Below are 19,518 nucleotides of genomic sequence, written 5' to 3'. Positions count from 1 at the left end.
ATCATGAGAGCATTAGTATATCAGAATATAAAATTTCAATATAGCATTATAATAGTAGTCTTTAACATAAAAGATCCATAATCTATGAATATCTTAAAGTCACAAACATGTATTCAGAAGCCTTAAACATCACAACATGACTGACTATGAAACTATTTGGCTATCCATATCCAAAGACTTGAAATCATCTGAGTTACTATTCCCCTTTGGCAGAAGTGGATCATCCAACAGTAGCCACTATGACTAGTGCTACATAGTAAACATTTTCAAAGAAAATCAAGTACAATCATACAAAGAAATATAATGGTGCATCTTTTTAATCTGCAAAACTCAAGTATTAAAGTTTTCAAGAATAGTATTGAGACTTGGACTTGCATTGTTAAGTTTGGCTCATAAATAAAGATAAACAGCAATAAGGAAGGGCCAAAATCGAAACAAGAGACACGCTGGATTATCGTGTGGAAACCCTTCCAGATGAAGGGGAAAAACCGAACCACACAACATAAATATCACTTTATTGATCATAAAATGTTCAAGTGTACAATACTTTTCATTTGATGCAATATATATAACAAATAGAGAGACTCTTCACATTATAACCGAAGGTCTCTTCAATTTCCCAAAACATGACTCTTCGTATTACAAATGTATGCCTCTATGCATGATGTATGACACATGTCACTACATTTAATATTATCTCAATTATTTTTACAAATGTCCTCTTGAACTGAAGGTGACCATAACGGTTATAACGACCATATTCCTAAAGCTAGAGATAAAGTTCTCTATCGTAGCTACCATCTTCAACTGTCCCTCTTAGCGAGAGAGAGATCTTTAGCATAGCAATCACACATTGCTGCAACCCAAAAATGTCAATGATAAATTCTAATCACATAGATTCTCATAAAAAACATGTTATTTCAGAATAATGTAATTCATGTAATCACTCAACATGAAAAATCAAAGACTGCAAGAATCACAACTAGTTTGCATCACAGACTCTCTATAAGTGATGTTGTCATGGAATCTCTCAACATGAAAAGCCTGTAAGGCTCACAACCAGCTTACATCACAGACGCTCTCAACATGATGTTGTTATGGACTCTCTCAACATGACATCCAACTCTCATCATAGAATCACTCAACATGATGACATCACAAACTCTCTCTACATGATGCTTACTATGATTTCCCTCATGAGTGAAAGAGTTCTTCAAGCTGTCCTTACTACTTTATCATTTTCACATGAATAAGAATTCATAATCAACAAGAAAATTACCACAATAAGATAGTTGTTGTAACCTTCCTCCGAGGTAGAACATTTCCCTCTGAATCACAAGCTCCCTTTGAATCTCATGTCTAAATGTAAATATGCATCATCAATTCAATTAAGTAAGCAATCTCCCCATCTCATTGATTCTTGTTGCATCCGACAACTAAGAGCGATTAATAAAATCAATCTATCATAAAAAGATATGTAGAGATAAATATTCGAAAGTAATCAATACTTCTAGCTCTGTGACATAAATTCAATAATCATAGGATACTTATTTGTATGTAGTCCAGTCTCTCTTGATGTTCTTGTAATTGCGTATTCACAACATGCATAGCAATACTCATCTATAGATGATAAACAATGCATGAACAAGGCTTACAGAGAACTCCTCTCAATTAAGTTAAGAGACCCATAAGTAAGCATGCACTCTGTCGTCGGTAGAAATTGTAGCCGGCAGGGTGTTGTCATCGGTAAAGATTTTGTAGCCGACGGGTTCATGTCATCGGTAAAGATTTTGGTGGACGGGTAGATTAGGATTGTTTTGTAGCCGACGGACTCCTTCAGGAAGGTTTGGCAAAAAGTATTTATACCCCGTCTAGGATCATTGAAAATCATCTTATCGGATCTGATCTTATCCTATGCTTTGGATGTAATCTGTTGGCATATGCGAATAAAGGAGTACTACAGTTGCTGTTCGTGTTCATTATCTTTATGCATTAATCATTTCTTAATTAACCTATGCGGTAAACATTTGGCGCCATTGCCCAATGAACCTGGAAGGTGGGAGGAATGAAGATTAATGCCAAATCAGCTTAACAAGGATCGAAATAAGGTCAAGGGAAAAGATGGAATCCATATTGCGCAAGAAATTTTTTTTCTGGCACAACAAGCCGAACGCCGAAGGAGATTCCAGAAGATTGCTGACGGAAACAGGAGCGTAGAAGAATTGTTGGAGGAGACTCGACAGCGGGTGGAATTGGTGGAAGAAGCACGGGAGGAGTTTTTGAATTTGTGTTTGCCGAGGGAAGAGAATCCAGATGGAAGAGCATTGACTCACACGGCTCGGAGTGCCGATGGAGCAAGAGCGTGAACTCTTCGTTTGGGATACACTTCCGCAGGGGACAACTTCAAAAGATCCTTTTTTATCAACGTTCATAGCTATTGAGACCACGGGAGAACAGTCCGCTGGTGTGGGAGTGCAGACCGCCAATGTGGGAGAACAGTCCGCCGGTGCGGGAGTGCGGACCGCCGATGTGGGACACCAGTTCACCGGTGCGGGAGTGCAGACCGCCGGTGTGGGAGTGACCAGTGCTAGTGTTGCAGGACCGAGCAATGCCGGTTTACAAAATCCAATTGTGATGGCGGGACCAAAAGAAAAATTGCCGAAGTTCGATGGTGATGGTACGGCTGATCCCATTCGACACTGCAAAACATGTGAAACGATCTAGAGGGCAAATGGCATAACTGATGAAGACGACTGGATGAGGCAATTTTTGGCCACCCTACAGGGTGTGGCAATTAACTGGTTTACTAGTACAAATCTGCAGAAGCTAAACAGTTGGAATAATATTAAAAAGGATTTTCTCGCAGAATTTCAACTTTTGTGCGATGATAATGAAATTGTTGGCGAGATCTTCAATACCAAGTAGGGGAAGAATGAAACTGTCTGCATTTACGACAGGAAATTAAAAGATTTGATAAATAAAATGGAAAATAAGCCAACAGACGGACTTCAGAAAAGATGGTTCGTGGAAGTCTTACGACCGAAGTTGCGGAAGAAAATGAAAATTGTGCCGCCGTTGTCATACATGGAAGCGTACAACAGAGCATTAAACTTGGAAAGCGAGCAGAAGACGAAAAAGAATAGTTCCTCCGACTCAAATGATGACGACTCCTCAGGAGAGGATACCAGTGATGATAAAAATAGTAGCAGGAAGGTCTGCACCCTACAAAAGGACATGATCCACATGATGAAGGAGTTCAAAAACATGCAGAAGGAGACAACAGGAAGCGAGCTGTGGTGCATGGAATGTAAGACGAAAGGTCATACTAAAGGGTCTTGTCCAAACAACCAATTTTGCGAGATTTGCCAGATCATGGGACATTCCACAAAAGAATGTCCCTTCAACATAAAAACCAGAGGACCTCAACAGGTGTTTCTGGCAAGGCAGCTTCCACGTCAAGAGGGAACGGAAATGCAAACATTGATGGTGCCACTTCGGGTGGGTACAGGAATAATAGCAGAGGGCAAAACAACAATAACAATGCGAACAATAACAATAACAATGGCAACCGAAGTCGAATCTAGTATGATGCAAACGGACGGCCGATCGTGCAATGTTGAGCATGCAATTTGTGGGGCCACTTCGCCCAAGATTGTACAACGGCGAACACACCGAAACTGTCGGGATGGATGAAGAGGAGGTTCAGGCAATTACTCGGAGGCAAGCAAAGGTGTACCCAGACCCGGTGGAAGAAAAGAGGAAATTGGGGAAGCGCGGGCAAAAATTGAAAAGGCATCCCAGGCACCTCGACAAGGAACTCCGCAGAACAAAACATTGTACGACAGATCTTACAAACGGAGGTATTGGTCAAGATAAGCGACCTTCTCACAATGCCCCAGTTACAGACGACCATTCTGAATTATACACCGTTTTCGAAAGCAACGAAGGACACAGGAAGGGACAACAATGAAGCGACGACAACGGACTCAATGCTTCTGGCACTCACAACGGGAAGGCATCCGGCGGTCGTCAAGATGGGGATTTTGGAAAATGTTCTGACAGACACAATTGTCGACGGAGGGTCCAGCGTGAATGTGTTACCAGAGGATACCTGGAAGAAGTTGGGAAAGCTGACGTTGTGGCCACCTACATTCCAGTTGCTCATGGCAGACTAGCACGAGATCAAACCATTGGGAACCTTGAGGGCACAACTGGTAACTATTGGAACACAACCATTTTATTGGACTTCGTGGTCATTCCATTGAAAAGAAAAGGATATGATGCTATTCTGGGACGTAATTGGTTAATGCAAGTAAAAGTAAAACATGATTGGAAACGTAATACCCTATCAATGGAGCGCGGAGGCAAAAGATTCATAATTGACCTGCACACACAAATGGTAGGTGAGGAGGCAGCATCGTCAGATTCAGAAGGTGAAGGTGAAAGTGACGATGAAGGAAAGAGGAGAATGGTACCGGACGGAGTATTGAGACTAGGAGGATCGAATGATGACGACCTAGACTCGGTGAATGGCCTTTTCCACTGGCAGATAGAAGACTACGAACTGTTTCCGAATTGTAATATGTTAAGGGTCGGCGAAAGTGAGAAAACAGAGAAAAATGAATGTCCGAAGGAATATAGAGAAGCGGAAGAAGGAAAGGTGGTTACGGCTGAAGTTGAGTGGAAGAACATACACTCCGAACCTAGAAAAAGAAAGATCCCACTGTCCGGTACATGGTGAACGGACCGCATAGAAAGAAAAGAATACACCGCACCATAAAATTAATTGAAGGGAGTCGACAGCAAGGAAATAATCTAGATAAGCGACAACTGCAAGCATAGTGGGCCACGGAGGTGACACAGAACAAAAGTAAGGCATGGCATGATAAGCATCTCAAACTCAACAGGTTTCAGCCGAGGCAATTAATACTCAAGTACGATGGTCAGAATAAAATTAAACCAGAAAAGTTTAAGGTCAGATGGGTCGGACCATATCAGATCCGGGAGGTAGGCGACAATGGAGCAATAAAATTGTGGACCTTGGACGGGCAAGAAGTGCCTCAGGTAGTCAACGGGTCGGAACTGAAGATGTACCATGCAAAGAAAAGCTCATCGTCATTGCAGAATGACCAAGCCCGACAATCTCCCTTGTTGTCGCAGGTTGGTGAAGTTGGGATGGAAAATTGAGCAGTTGTATCTTTTGTTCAAAAAAAAAAAATTGAAAAAAAAGACTAAAAAGTTATTAAAAAAAAAAAAGTGAGGCAAAGTGTGCCCGCGGACTCATCTGCGGACTACTGCTCCGCGGGCAGGTTGTCCCGTGGACATCATGTTCCGTGGGTGGTCCCCCGGACACCCTTGCGGGCGCTTGTTGACTTTTCGTGGACATCGATTGGCTCCTGTGGATGATTTTGTAGTGGATGCTCCATCTTTTGCAGGCTGCTAGCGGTCTGTTGTTTCGCAGCTACCCTTGTGCTTTTGCCGTTGGTTTTCCTCTCCCGCGGGTGGCCTCATTCTCCCGCGGAACTTCTATATTGCCGCAGCATGGTACTTCTTTTCCGTGGAAGGCTTGCGAGCAGGTTAACTTATATCCCTGCGGGTTGCAGCATTCGTCATTCTGGGAAGGAGAAGACCTGTGGAAGACGTACAGTTTTGTTGGTAGTGTTTATTGTTGAGATAAAGTTGTTCATCGGGAGTGACTGGGAACGCCCTTACTATTCTGTCCACAGATGACTTCCTAGTTCCCGCAGGCAGTGTGTCCCTATTTTTGCAAGGTTATACTATGCTTCCACGGAGGTGTGTTGAGTTCGACGATCGATTAATCTCCCACGGATAGATCTTAAGGCAACAGTAAGGGAGCCATTCCATAGGTTAGGAACTGGAGAGGGAGAAGAAGATTGCAGTACACCGGTAGATGCAGAAGGGTGGCAGGAGGTTTTCTATTAAAAAAAAAAAAAAAAAACAACAGATTGAGGTAGTTCGAAATGAGTAACGGATGATGCCAAAGGGAAGGGGAAGCATCAGTGGTTGCCAAAAAGAGTGTGGAATCGAAAGAAAATCACAAAAATGGTGTGTTCCATGCAGTTTTGTGTGGGTTTTTGAGTGCTAATTTGGTCTTGGCGGCGAGGGGCGCTGCCCCTGACCCCGCCAGGGGCATTGCCCCTTGGACCCCTAGTCATTGCGGATATCAGTCGTGGGAAGTGTGACCAGTTGATGAGATAGGTATGGAGTGTCTGTGTACCAGAGGCACTTGGAGTAGGTGTTGGACATGAAGCTATCTTGGTGGATGCATAGAGAGCTCGGGAGGAGTTGATCATCCAGTTGAAGGCAGTTCAGCAATGCTTGACTCAGGGTACCCAGCAGTTGGAAGCAGAGAAAGCGACACAGGTGGCTATCAAGGTTAGCTTGATTAAGGAGACAGTATGGTGTTCATAGAGGCTATAGATGCAGACCAGTTAGTGTATTCTGTTTTGTTAATCTATCTTGGATATGTTGTAATTGTCGTCTGGAAATGACTTTTTTTCTTTTGGGGGGGATGATGTCGTCGGTAGAAACTATAGCTGACAGGGTGTTGTCGTCGGTAAAGATTTTCTAGCTGACGGGCCGATGGGTTCATGTCATCGGTAAAGATTTTGGCCGACAGGTAGATTAAGATTGTTTTGTAGCTGATGGACTCCTTCGGGAAGGTTTGGCGAAAAGTATTTATACCCCGTTTGGGATCATTGTAAATCATCTTATCAAATCTGATCTTATCCTCTGCTCTGGATGTAATCTGTTGGCATATGCGAATAAAGGAGTACTACGGTTGCTGTTCGTGTTCATTATCTGTGTGCATTAATCATTTCTTAATTAACCTATGCGGTAAACACACTCTTCACAAAACAAGAAAAATAATGATATGTACTCTAACCCTCGAGATGAATAAGTTGATGACAGTGAACACTGACATTTAGGACGAGATACTGAGAACCAAGCTGATGTTTGGCAGTACTGAAAAACCAACTGACAACTCCAACAGAACATATGGTAATATCTTCAATACCTCTAAGGAATTCCAAACCCAATTCTAGAATTATGTTCAACAAGTAGACGATCAACGGACAACTTATGCAAATAACCGCCGTCTTTTTTGATACATAGCATTCTAGAGATAAAAACCCTAGTGTATCTGTCCCCAATCTTGTCAATCCTAAATCCTTCATTATATTTCTTTCTTTGTTGTCTGGACTCAAATTCCATAGCTTGAGGCTGTAAGTTCGATCCATGGTACACCAAAACTAGACATTTGAACACCTACAAATTTCACGATAATTTCTTTTTTGAGGTGCTTAGCTATGATGCTCGCTACTGAGTACTGAGTACTTGGGTAGGTGGGTATGTGTCCTAGGGGTGTGGGTACGTGTATCCATGCAACCTTGGGAGTGACACTTGTTCTCTCTAATTTGCTTGGTCAGAGGCTAGCAGAGGTAATTGAAACTCTCTCAAAGAGTTTTATCTTTCCAAACAAGAAACTATACTAGCACTTGCACGTGACAATTGCACCAACAAAAAACTTTATGCAGTTCAACATATTAGAGGGTATAATTTGGCAACTGTATAAAAGATATATCAGTTTAATTTACCAATATTAAAATTGTTGTATTTCATATTTGATTATAATCAGTTGAAGGGATAATTTGTAACATATTCAATTTTATTTGCATGTAAATTCACAATATCCAACACATTGGAACATAGCATTATTGGACATATATCAAAAAGTTGTGCATGATCTTATGATAGACAAAATAAGGTTAATTTTTGTTAAATTGAGGAAATAAGTAGAAGAAACTATATTTAAGCGGATGAATTCTTGATGCAATGATATATAATTGTCAGCATCCACAAATACATCGTGAATGTGTGAAATTGTGAATGGTATTAGATTAGAAATAATTTTTGTAAAACATATAAACTTGAGATAGTAATGAAACTAATAGATTGAAAGATTTTATTGTAAGGTTCCATTAAATTTTTTATATGTTTGAAAAAAGTCAAGTTCAACTGTGATATTGGAATTTGTTTTTATGTTAATGTTTTGACCTAGACATATAGATAAACAACAATAACAGAGTATAAACAATACACAAAAGACAAAAAATTTATCCTAGGAAAACCCTTCCACTTGAAAGGAAAAACCCAGCCATACCAGCAAAATATCTCTTTTATTGATTGAGAAATGTTCATAGTTCAAGGCTTTCACTTTATTGATTTACAATAAACCAAGCAATCATATAAATAGATTACTTAAGATTCTTCATCTTACATAGGAAGGTCTCTTTGAGTCCAAAAGTAAGACCCTTCTATATTCAACATTTCACATTTTCATATGCATGCCTCTTCATATGACGTATGACACATGTCTTTCTACATCAAATTTAAGCACAAATATCTCTTTCATGTGAAGTTGACCATAACGGTCATAACAAACATATTTCCATTTTATAAGAGCAGAGATAAGGATCTCTATCACAGCTACAAACTTCAACACTCCCTCTTAGTAAGAGAGATTTTTAACGAGGCAGGCACACATAGCTACAACCAAAGATGTCAATAATATATTCTCATCACATAACATATGTTATCAGCATAACATTATTCACCATAATTGCTAAATAAGCACATAAAATTAGAGTCATGGAGTCACACAAATGATTTTCACCATGTCTACTCGTAGAGGGTGATCCATCATACCTATTCGTAGAGGGTAGAACAAGGGCTTTTTATCTCAAAACTTCTCCTAGAGAAGGATACATTTCCACCATGCCTACTCGCAGAGAGTGATCCACTATGTCTACTTGTAGAGGGTGGAACGAGGGCTTACACATCAGATTTCTCCTAGAGAAGAATGCATTTCCACCATTCCTACTCGTAAAGGATGGTCCACCATACTTGTAATGTTCCTGTTCTAGAGTTGCCTTATGAAGTCCTCTAGTATGCTTCAGGTAGTTCTACTTTGTGCCTCAGGCAGTTCTCCTCCACGCCTCGGGTAGTCTTTCTAGTTCCTCAGGATGTGTTTCGTATGGTGTCAATGTGCAGGATGGAAAGGCCGTATGGTACCTTATTGGCTGTACGGTGTGTTGGGGTATGATCGTATGGACAATGGGAGGCTATACGGTAGACAAGGCTAGGAAAATCGTATGGTGTCAAGGCCATACGACAGCTTCAGCCAAGGCTGTACGGGATCAGTCCGTATAGTAGCCTTGTTGTGACGGGGTACAGTTTGCAAGTCATGGCTTGTTAGGAAGTTACTGCCAATGGGCTGGGTACGATTCCGAAGATGAACAATATTTGATAAGAAATCAAGATATGCAAACAAGAGATACCAACAAAGTCGCTTCCCAAAAATATATATTGATATCAAATCAAGAAATATACAGATGGAATAGGGTGAGAGTCCCATTGAAATCGCGCAAGCCAAATAGGGAAGATCTTTCACTTCCAAAATGGCGAATGATCAAGAACTCCAACAAGAACTCGTAGTACATAGAAAATAATCCAAAAGCATGCCTAAAACAACCTACAAGAAGGCCTTATAAAGGGCTTCCGGGAAAGTTCCCAAAGGATTACAAAATAGCAATAAGCCGATAAGTACAAAAATAAGCAATGGGTTCGAGAGATTAAAAACATTGATTTTCGGCCACATAACAAAATATTATTATTTAATAATATTGGGGACATTACAGTCCTCCGTGCCCAAAAATTGCTTGCCCTAAAGCAATTGGAAACTTGGATGCTCTAGAATTTTCTTGCCTTCCCATGTGGCATCCTCGACAAGAAGATCCTTCCATCACACAAGAAAATCCTTAATGGTATGGGACCTGAGCTTCTTCTCCCGGACATTTATGATCTCTACTGGTTCTAAAATTAATTTCCCTTCTTCATCAATTAGAGGCAATTCCTTTGACACTGTGATAGGTTGTCCAATAACCTTCTTCAATGATGAAACATGAAAAACATTGTGGATTCGACTCCCCTTAGGAAGCTCCAATTCGTAGGCAACTTCTACTTTTCAAACCACTCTGTAGGGTCCGTAGAAACGTGGTTTTAGTTTCTCCTTACCAGACGACTTCTGGGAGGATTGTTTATACGGTTGAAGTCGAAGGTATACTAGATCACCCACCTCAAAACTTCTCTCAATTCGATGTCAGTCTACAAATATCTTTCGTTGATTTTGAGCCCTTTGCATATTTTCCTTGAGAGATCTCATGATATTTAAATTCTCCTGTAGCCAATCTTTAGCCTTCGGCGCACGACTATCTCCCAATGCCAAATCCATGAATGATGAAGGTTCATAACCATACAATGCTTTGAAGGGTGGCATGCCTATTGACATGTGATAGGTAGTGTTGTAACAATGCTCACCCAGATGCAACCAACGCACCCATTCCTTCTGCTACGCTGAAACATAATTCCTCAGATAGCCCTCTGACCATTTGTTCACAATCTCAGTTTGTCCATTTGATTGTGGATGTAGCTTGTACTTGGTGACAACTCCGTTCCCGCTAGTGTAAATAACTCCATCCAAAAATTGCTAAGGAAACGACTATCTTTGTCACTATATTTCGTGGAAGACCATGTAAACGAAAAACCTCACGAAAGAACAGCTCGACCACTTGTGATGTTTGGTACTCGGTGGAAATGGAAAAGAAATGGGCGTACTTGGTCAAACGATCAACCACGACAAAAATGCAGTCCTTCCCCTGAATTTTGGGTAACCCAGTGATGAAATCCATTAAAATGCTTTCCCACTTTTTATCAGGGATTGGCAATGGTTGGAGAAGTCCCGCAGGTAGGGTATACTCAGATTTGTTTTGCTGACAGGTAGAGCATTCCTATACATATTGTAAGATGTCATTCTTGAGGCCCTTCCATGTAAAACGTTCTTGTATTTGCCTGAAGGTTTTCAAGTATCTCGAACAAAGATCTATTTTGGAAAAATAGAGTGCACCATGCAACTCATCCAATAGTTCGTCGATCTTGGGGATGGGGTACCTATTTTTAATGGTTTTCTTGTTTAGTGCACGATAATCCACACACATTCGGAGGGTTCCATCCTTCTTCACCAAAACTACTGATGATGCAAAGGGACTAGAACTAGGCCTAATCCATCCTTTCTCTAGGAGTTCTTGGATCATTTTTTTATCTCCTCCTTAAACCCTTTTGGATGGTGGTAGGGTGTAGTGATGACGCGTTTGGCTCCTTCCTCCAATTCAATGATGTGCTCAAATCCTTTGTGTGGAGGGATACCTGGAGGGATGTTGATGAAGACTATACTATGCTTATCCAACACTGTGTGAAGGTCATCATCCCAATGGTCGATCTGTTGTCCTTTCATCAGTTTTGTTGATATCAAACATTGTGTTGCCCAAACAATGTCATCATGTCGAAGAATAGCTTCCATCCATTGTGCTGAGATTTCCTTGGGCCCTCCATTTGATATTCCCTTGAGGACCACCTTCTTTCCATCCACTTCGAATTTAAACTCGATTCCTTTGAAGCATTGCGTGTACTCGTCCAATGTTTCAATCCACTAGATGCCAAGAATTACTTCCATGTCATCTAGATCTACTACAAAGAAATCTTCGATCATCGTATGGTTTCCCATGGTAATGCTAAGTTGTTGGACCAAATGGGTACATGATAGGAGGTTTCCTCCAACTAGCTTGACTTGGAATCCTACATGTGTCTCCATAGTTAAACCTCTTCGTTCCACAAGTGATGAATTAATGAAATTAAGTGTGGCCCCACTATCCAGCATAACTATGACCAGTTGTCCTTGGAGAGTTCCTCGTACTCGAAAAATAGTACACCTCGGAGTGCCCGCAAGAGCAATGGTTCCTCCTTGACGTACTAGTGCAGCAATCCTCTTTACATGATTTATGTTTCCCTCTTTTGCAATTTGTTGATCATCTTCTTTGACTCGTGGTTCCTCATCCTCTTCACTGTCTGACATCACTTCTATGTAATGGATCTTCCCCTTCCCTAAGCATCAATGTCTTGGTTCCCATGATTCCTTACAATTAAAACATAGCTTCCTTCTCCTCAGATCCTGTCTCATAGCTTCATCTATTGACTGCTTCTTTGGAGGGGGCTGCTTGTCTTTCTCCTTCAAAATGATGGGTGGACTGGCATGTGAATAACCTTTAGATGAAGAAGTGGATGTTGCCATGTCTCGTACCTACTTGATTGCTGCCACAAGTGTGTCAAGGTTAAAACCCTTCACCCAACCCTTTAAGGGTTCGGTCAACCCATCCATGAATAAAACAAGTCTTCTCTCTGAAATGTCTATCACTAGTACGGATAGTCTCTGAAATTCTGTATTGTAGCTCTCTATTGATCCAGTTTGCTTTAGTTGTACCAACTCCTTGAAGTTAAGTTCTGGATCCCTTCCGTCAAAGCAGTCAATAAGTCTCTCCGTGAACTCGGCATATGAAGTGATTCGATTATGACTGAGGGTGACCATCCCATGGTGCCACCATTCATGGGTGATTCCCTCCAAGTGAAGTGCTACAAACTTGATAGCCTCTTCTTTAGGCATGGGGTTGAGTTGGAAGTATGTATCAGCCTTTTGAACCCATGCTCATGCTGATGTATGCCCAGATCCATCAAAGCATGATAAGTTTATCTTTCCAATCTTTCGTCTAATGTCATCATTGTAATTGCCTTGCCTCCTAGAATACCTCATCCGCAAATCCACATAATCCTTGAAAGACAATTCTACACCAAATCAGGCATCAAACTAGTCTTGACAAAATTGATCTTGCATTTCAAGGAAAGTAGGCTCTTGTTCCCTAGGTTGTTCCAACTGTCGGGGAAATGCTGGCATCATTGGTTGTGTGTGGGATCGCTCTATGTGAAGCCTTTCATTGACAAAATTGTCACCATGCCCATTGTGTCCTCCATTTGACCTTCCTTGTGCCAAAAGTTAGAGGGTCTCGCCAATTTGATCTTGCCCCTTTGCCAAGGTCTCACAGAGTTTTTGTTGTCCATTTAACAAGGTTTCATTGAGTTGTTGTTGTCCACTTGTTAGCTCCCTTAGAAGTTGCATCATTTCAACACTTGATTCACCCATTCTTCCTACTGATCGGGATCTTGGCGGCATCCAATATCACCAACAGGCTGGCAAGATCACCAGCTCTGATACCACTGTAATGTTCCTATTCTAGAGTTTCCTTATGAAGTCCCGTAGTATGCTTCAGGTAGTTCTCCTCTGTGCCTCAGGTAGTCTTTCCAGTGCCTCAAGATGTGTGTCGTACCGTGTCAATGTGCAGGATGGAAAGGCATATGGTACCTTATTGGCCGTACGGTGTGTTGGGGTATGACCGTACGGACAGTGGGAGGCCATACGGTAGACAAGGCCAAGAAGGCTACTCGGTGTCAAGGCTGTATGGGATCAGTTCGTATAGTAACCTTGTTGTGACAGGGTACAGTTTGCAAGTCGTGGCTTGTCAGGAAGTTACTACCAATGGGCTGGGTACAATTCCGAAGATGAACAATATTTGATAAGAAATCAAGATATGCAAACAAGAGATACCAACAAAGTTGCTCCACAAAAATATATATCGATATCAAATCAAGAAATATACAGATGGAATAGAGAGTCCCACCGAAACCGCGCAAGCCATATAGGGAAGATCTTTCACTTCTGAAATGGTGAGCGATCGAGAACTGCAACAGGAATTCGCAGTACATAGAAAATAATCCAAAAGCATGCCTAAAACAACCTACAAGAAGGCCTTATAAAGGGCTTGGGGAAACTTCCCAAAGGATTACAAAATAGCAATAAGCCGACAAGTACAAAAATAACCAATGGGCCCGAGAGATTAAAACATTAATTCTTGGCCACATAACAAAATATTATTATTTAATAATATTAGGGACATTACAATACCTACTCGCAAAGCGTGGAACAAGGGCTTTCACCTCAAACTTCTCCTAGAGAAGAATGCATTAACAATTGAGATTATCTCTCATCAAAGACTCCGTCTTAGCAAGGACAACTAGTTCATCCCAATAAAATATTAGATGCAACCTCTCTCATAACCTGAGTAGTCTCCCTCCACTATGTCTACTTGCAGAGGATGGAACGAGGTTGTGCGGTAGACAAGGCCAGGAAGGTTGCACGGTGTCAAGGCCGTACGACAGCTTCAGCCAAGGCTGAACAGGATCAGTCCATATGGTAGCCTTGTTGTGACGGGGTACAGTTTGCAAGTCGTGGCTTGTCAAGAAGTTACTACCGATGGGCTGGAAACGATTCTGAAGATGAACAATATTTGATAAGAAATCAAGATATGCAAACAAGAGATATCAACAAAGTCGCTCCACAAAAATATATATCGATATCAAATCAAGAAATATACAGACAGAATAGGGTGAGAGTCCCACCAAAGCCGCGTAAGCCAAATAGGGAAGATCTTTCACTTCCGAAATGGCGAACGGTCAAGAACTCCAACAGGAATTCGCAGTACATAGAAAATAATCCAAAAGCATGCCTAAAACAACTTACAAGAAGGCCTTATAAAGGGCTTGGGGAAACTTCTCAAAGGATTACAAAATAGCAATAAGCCGACAAGTACAAAAATAACCAATGGGCCCGAGAGATTAAAAACATTGATTCTTGGCCACATAACAAAGTATTATTATTTAATAATATTGGGGACATTACAATACCTACCCGTAGAGGGTGGAACAAGGGTTTTCACCTCAAACTTCTCCCAGAGAAGAATGCATTAACAATTGAGATTATCTCTCAACAAAGACTCCCTCTCAGCAAGGACAACTAGTTCATCACAATAAAATATTAGATGCAACCTCCCTCTGAACCTGAGTAGTCTCCCTCCACTATGTCTACTCGCAGAGGGTGGAACCAGGGCTTATACCTCAGACTTCTTCCAAAGAAGAATGCATTTCCACTATTCCTACTCGTAAAGGGTGGTCCACCATACCTACTCGTAGAGTGTGGAACAAGGGCTTTCACCTCAAGCTTCTCCCAGAGAAGAATGCATTAACAATTGAGATTATCTCTCAACAAAGACTCCCTCTCAGCAAGGACAACTAGTTCATCACAATAAAATCAGATGTAACCTCCCTCTAAACCCAAGTAGTCTCCCTCTGAATATATATCATCAAAGAAACATTTATCTCGTTGCTTCTTTGTTGCACTGAGAGCACATAGTGCCAGCTTGACATCATCGCCTTGCTAGATGCTCGCAGCCATCCCTCTGCTCCATAAAAACTCTTGATGCCAGTTTGACAACAATGCTTGATACCTCAAACTCTGGACTCACCATTACGACAATGGCGAATTTGACCAGAATGCAGACCTCATCAATGGGAAGAGAGAGGGTGATCACAGCCATCCTGGATATCAAAGGAAGCCAGTGAATTTTGAAAATTCCAGTCAATGAAAATGGATATCCTACACCCTCGTGAATTGACCTCTCATGATTGGAGACCCAATGTTTGAGCTGAAAAAGAAACTTAGCTTGAAGACTCAGCAAAATTGTAAGAAGTGTACCTTTTAATCACATGAGGGACCTCTTACGAGTCTTTGCTACACCACTTGAAACTCTGAATTTTTCTCTATTGACTCAGATCATGGAGGCAAAAACTCCTTCCAACAGACCCATAATAGAAGATAATTCAAAATGTAGAAATCTCTCTATCGTTAAAGAGGTGGAGACCATTATTCGTCAAATACTTGGCATGTACACGTTAAATGAGTAAGAATGTAATGTTTTAAACAATTCACCAAATGAGATGGCTGTAACAAATGCAATGGATAATGGTAGTACCAACAGTATTCAGGAAATTTTAATTTAAGGATAGATCTGTTACAAAATCTAATGGTAATAACAGGTTCTTCCCATATTCAATAACAATCCAATTGAAATGAATAATAGAGTGTGGACATATACAACTAAGAAACATCAAGAACCTGGTATTGCCGCCTCCATTGTTTGCTGTATGTATGAGGTTATCTGAATGGTGACCGATTCAGGTCTTTTCCTTAGTCTACCCTCCACAATCTGGAAATAATGCTGATGCCGCAGGATTAATCATAAACTGCCATCCGGGCCTGAGCAAGGTTGCACCATGTATTGAAACGAAACTGGCCTGGATTGAGTTACTACCAACTCTGCAATTAGTGCCAATAAGTCTGGATTAAATTTGCCCGCCTCCCAATACTTGCTAGACTTGTGCGATTTATAATATAATTTGCACCCCTTTCAAATAGTGTCCAAACTGAGTCCGCCTGGTGTAAATATGTATAATGCGCTAGGTCGCATGCAATATGGATCAGCTACGAAGGTGTTAGATTATGCTTCTAGTCCTCCTGCAATGATAATTTCGGATTTTTTTGCAGTCCATGAACAGTCCATACGAAATCCTCTGTGGTGGAAAATAAATAATTTGAGCCGCTTCCCAACCTCTTATTACTCTTAACACTTTCGGCTTGACTCCAGAAATGATGCAATTCGAGTTGTATATTGCTCCCAACCCTGGTTCGAAAATTCACATTTAACTCCTAGGCATTCAGGCTTGAGATTTTTTTTAATGATCCTTTAGACTCCACACAAGTGATGAAGGTGGTTCACAAAATGGTCGCTGGTGTTGGAGGTTAGCTCCAAAATTATTGTTTAAGGAAAACGCTGCTCCAGTAGAGATTATTGAATGGAAAATTGCCCTGATCTGTAGAATTTCAAATCTTCACTGATTTGCTGTAAACCCTGTTTGAAGGTGCCTTCCTGGATGTAGTGAAATGTTTGGAATAAAATCTCCTTACTTTCCTTGCCAACTTCAAACCCTCAAAAATCAATTCTCAAATTTGTCCACCATGAAATGGCTGAATACCATCTCCAATGAGCAACCCTTCGGAAGATATCTCACTTCTTCAGTTATGCAGATCCAAGGGAGTTTTCGTTCCCAAAGACCTAATGAAAATTTGCAGACCAAAGACCACAAATTGCTCCAATATAATTAGAAGTAGAATCCACAAAATCGCCTGTACAAATGGGTGCCTCCTGCCCTCTATTTATTCACCTTTTAAAGAAGTCACTAGGAGCTTCTAGAAACATCTTTATAAAATCTTATTATAATGCACTTTATTATTAAATAACTTTATAAAATTAAATAAATAACTTTATAAAATTAAAAGTGCAATCTCAATTCAAAATTAGAACATGTAGGCCCCCACTTACTGGATATAGGCTCAATTATAACTCTCCGAGAGCAATATGCAATCATCTAGCAACAGCATGACTCTCTCTCCAAAAATCATTTGCCTACGAGAGTCAATGATAGGCAAATCTACTGTAGGAATCATGTCACTAGAAAGGGGACATGACAAGATGATGAAAACAAACCAGAGCAATGAATATCTCATACACAGTAAATTCTGGCAAGTACTGAAGATCATCAAGCAAATAAACCGCTAAGCTTTTTATCAATTCTCTTCTATAAAACTACTGAGTTCCGCACATGATACCACTTGGATCATAAATTTTATGTAGCCCAAAAACACTGTGATCCACAGCTCGAACTTCAGTAAGTCGACTATCAGATGCCTAGTCATGATCATCATATGAATGCTTTAAATTTCATAGAGACCACTATTTGCAAGAAGATTGATCATTTGAAGGTATGTCCTCTTGATACAAGTGAGTCTAATGCAAAGCTTAATATACCAATCTGACTCTAACACGTACATCTTTATGAAACTCTTCTGAATATCAACAATAATGAAAGCCTATGACAAATAGTCATAAATGCACAGCGATAGGAGCGATAACTTTCTTTCAGTAAATTGTGAGCAGAAGAGGAGAGTTGGATTTAGCTGAATCGATCAACCTCTCCACAAGACCAGCATAGTCATAAAATAAGTAACGCACAGCTGAAGAAATTCTTTGATTCGCCTTTTATCAGTTACAGTTCAGCTAAATAATAACATCACATGCACAAGTGGATAGCATCCATCACTTTTATTCAACACGGCATGAAACACCCAGATATAGTAACCTTCTACTGTATTTTATATTTAGTCACTTGGCCTATTTTATACTTGCCAAACTTAAAACATTCAGCACATATATTTTAATAAATCAGAACTCTAAAGATGAAGAAGAGAGAGAGTTGAAGTGATGAAGGCGACAAGTTGAGAGATTCATATTCACGCGGCGAATAGAAGAACCTTAGCTCTACAATATGTTATTCAGAACATAGTTAAAAAAAACTGCGATATATCGCTAATATCATGAGATATTGCGAGCAAAATTGCCAGCCGATATAATCGCCAAATAAATCGCCAAGGATATTTTGAAAAAAATCGCACTGCATTTGGGATGAAAAATCACGATATTTACGATTTTTTGGTCAAAAAACCGCTGATTAAGTCAACTTGAAAAACAATAAAGTTTTAAAGAAAATGTTTAGAGTTTTTTAATTTTCCCATAGGCTGTGACGGCTAACAAAGGGCTGCAATGGCTGCTGAGGAAAGGTGCGATTACTGAGGACTATTAAGGCACACAGATTCAAACTGGTGAGAAAACGTAGAAGCACATATTCAAACACAGGAACTATTTCGATGATATGCCTCAAAGATGCCATCACATGGAGTGTTGATTGTAGAATACACACATAATGGTTTTGCTCTTCAACAGGTTATAGAAAACATTTTTGGAAATTAAATGTAAGTTTTTCTAAGTATGCTAAATTTTATCCCCAATGAATGACTTTGAAAGTCAACGCATAGTAGTCAAATTTCTTCATATACACATCGCTATTATGCTCCTTTATATACATCAACATCACTATATATATTTTTAATATTTATAGAGCTATAAGTTGTAAAGTTTTATAAGTAATGAATTGATGATCATGAGTTTATAGATAAGTTCATAATATACAAATTTTAATTTATTTGAATTGGTTTTGCAAATTTATGATACTGTATAATACAGATTTATAATTCAATTATACTATATATTAATACTAAAGTGGTATAATATTGTATATTTATTCTTAATGCTAATATGCATATGCATTGTTTATTAACAGCATTTATAACTTTATAACTTTATAGTGTTTATAAATTATAAATTCATTATAGAGAACAAATATATTTATTTATAGTCTTCACAATTATTTATTAATATATCTATAAAAATTATATATTTTCAAATGTTCAATAAAAATGCTGATTTATTGCCGAGTTTTGGCGATTCCGAGATCTTCAAAAATTTTGATCTAGCTGAGATATTGTCGATTGAGTTTTTCAGCTATGATCCAAAATGCTGTCCTTGCTGTAGCAGATATAAGCTATCTCCGCCCAGTTCTTCCAGTGATCCATCGCAACTCTTGAAAAGGTTGCTAAAGATGGCGAAGTTACATAAATAATACAAAGTCTCACAGAAGAACAACATACAACATATTTCTGAGATGAAATTCCCAGCATACATGAAAACAATTTCCTGTTGCAGG

General features: G+C 39.9%; 1 protein-coding gene across 2 annotated transcripts in view; it reads left to right on the top strand.

The window, feature by feature from the left end:
- The window catches only part of LOC149539749 (uncharacterized), a 35,502-nt gene that overhangs the window by 12,644 nt on the left and 3,340 nt on the right, over positions 1-19,518 (top strand). The window lies entirely within an intron of this gene.

Source organism: Cupressus sempervirens, chromosome 9, assembly GCF_028749045.1.
Source record: "Cupressus sempervirens isolate cs-2001-9-10 chromosome 9, ASM2874904v1, whole genome shotgun sequence".
Lineage (NCBI taxonomy): Eukaryota > Viridiplantae > Streptophyta > Pinopsida > Cupressales > Cupressaceae > Cupressus > Cupressus sempervirens.
This window is presented reverse-complemented; position numbering and strand designations above follow the sequence as displayed.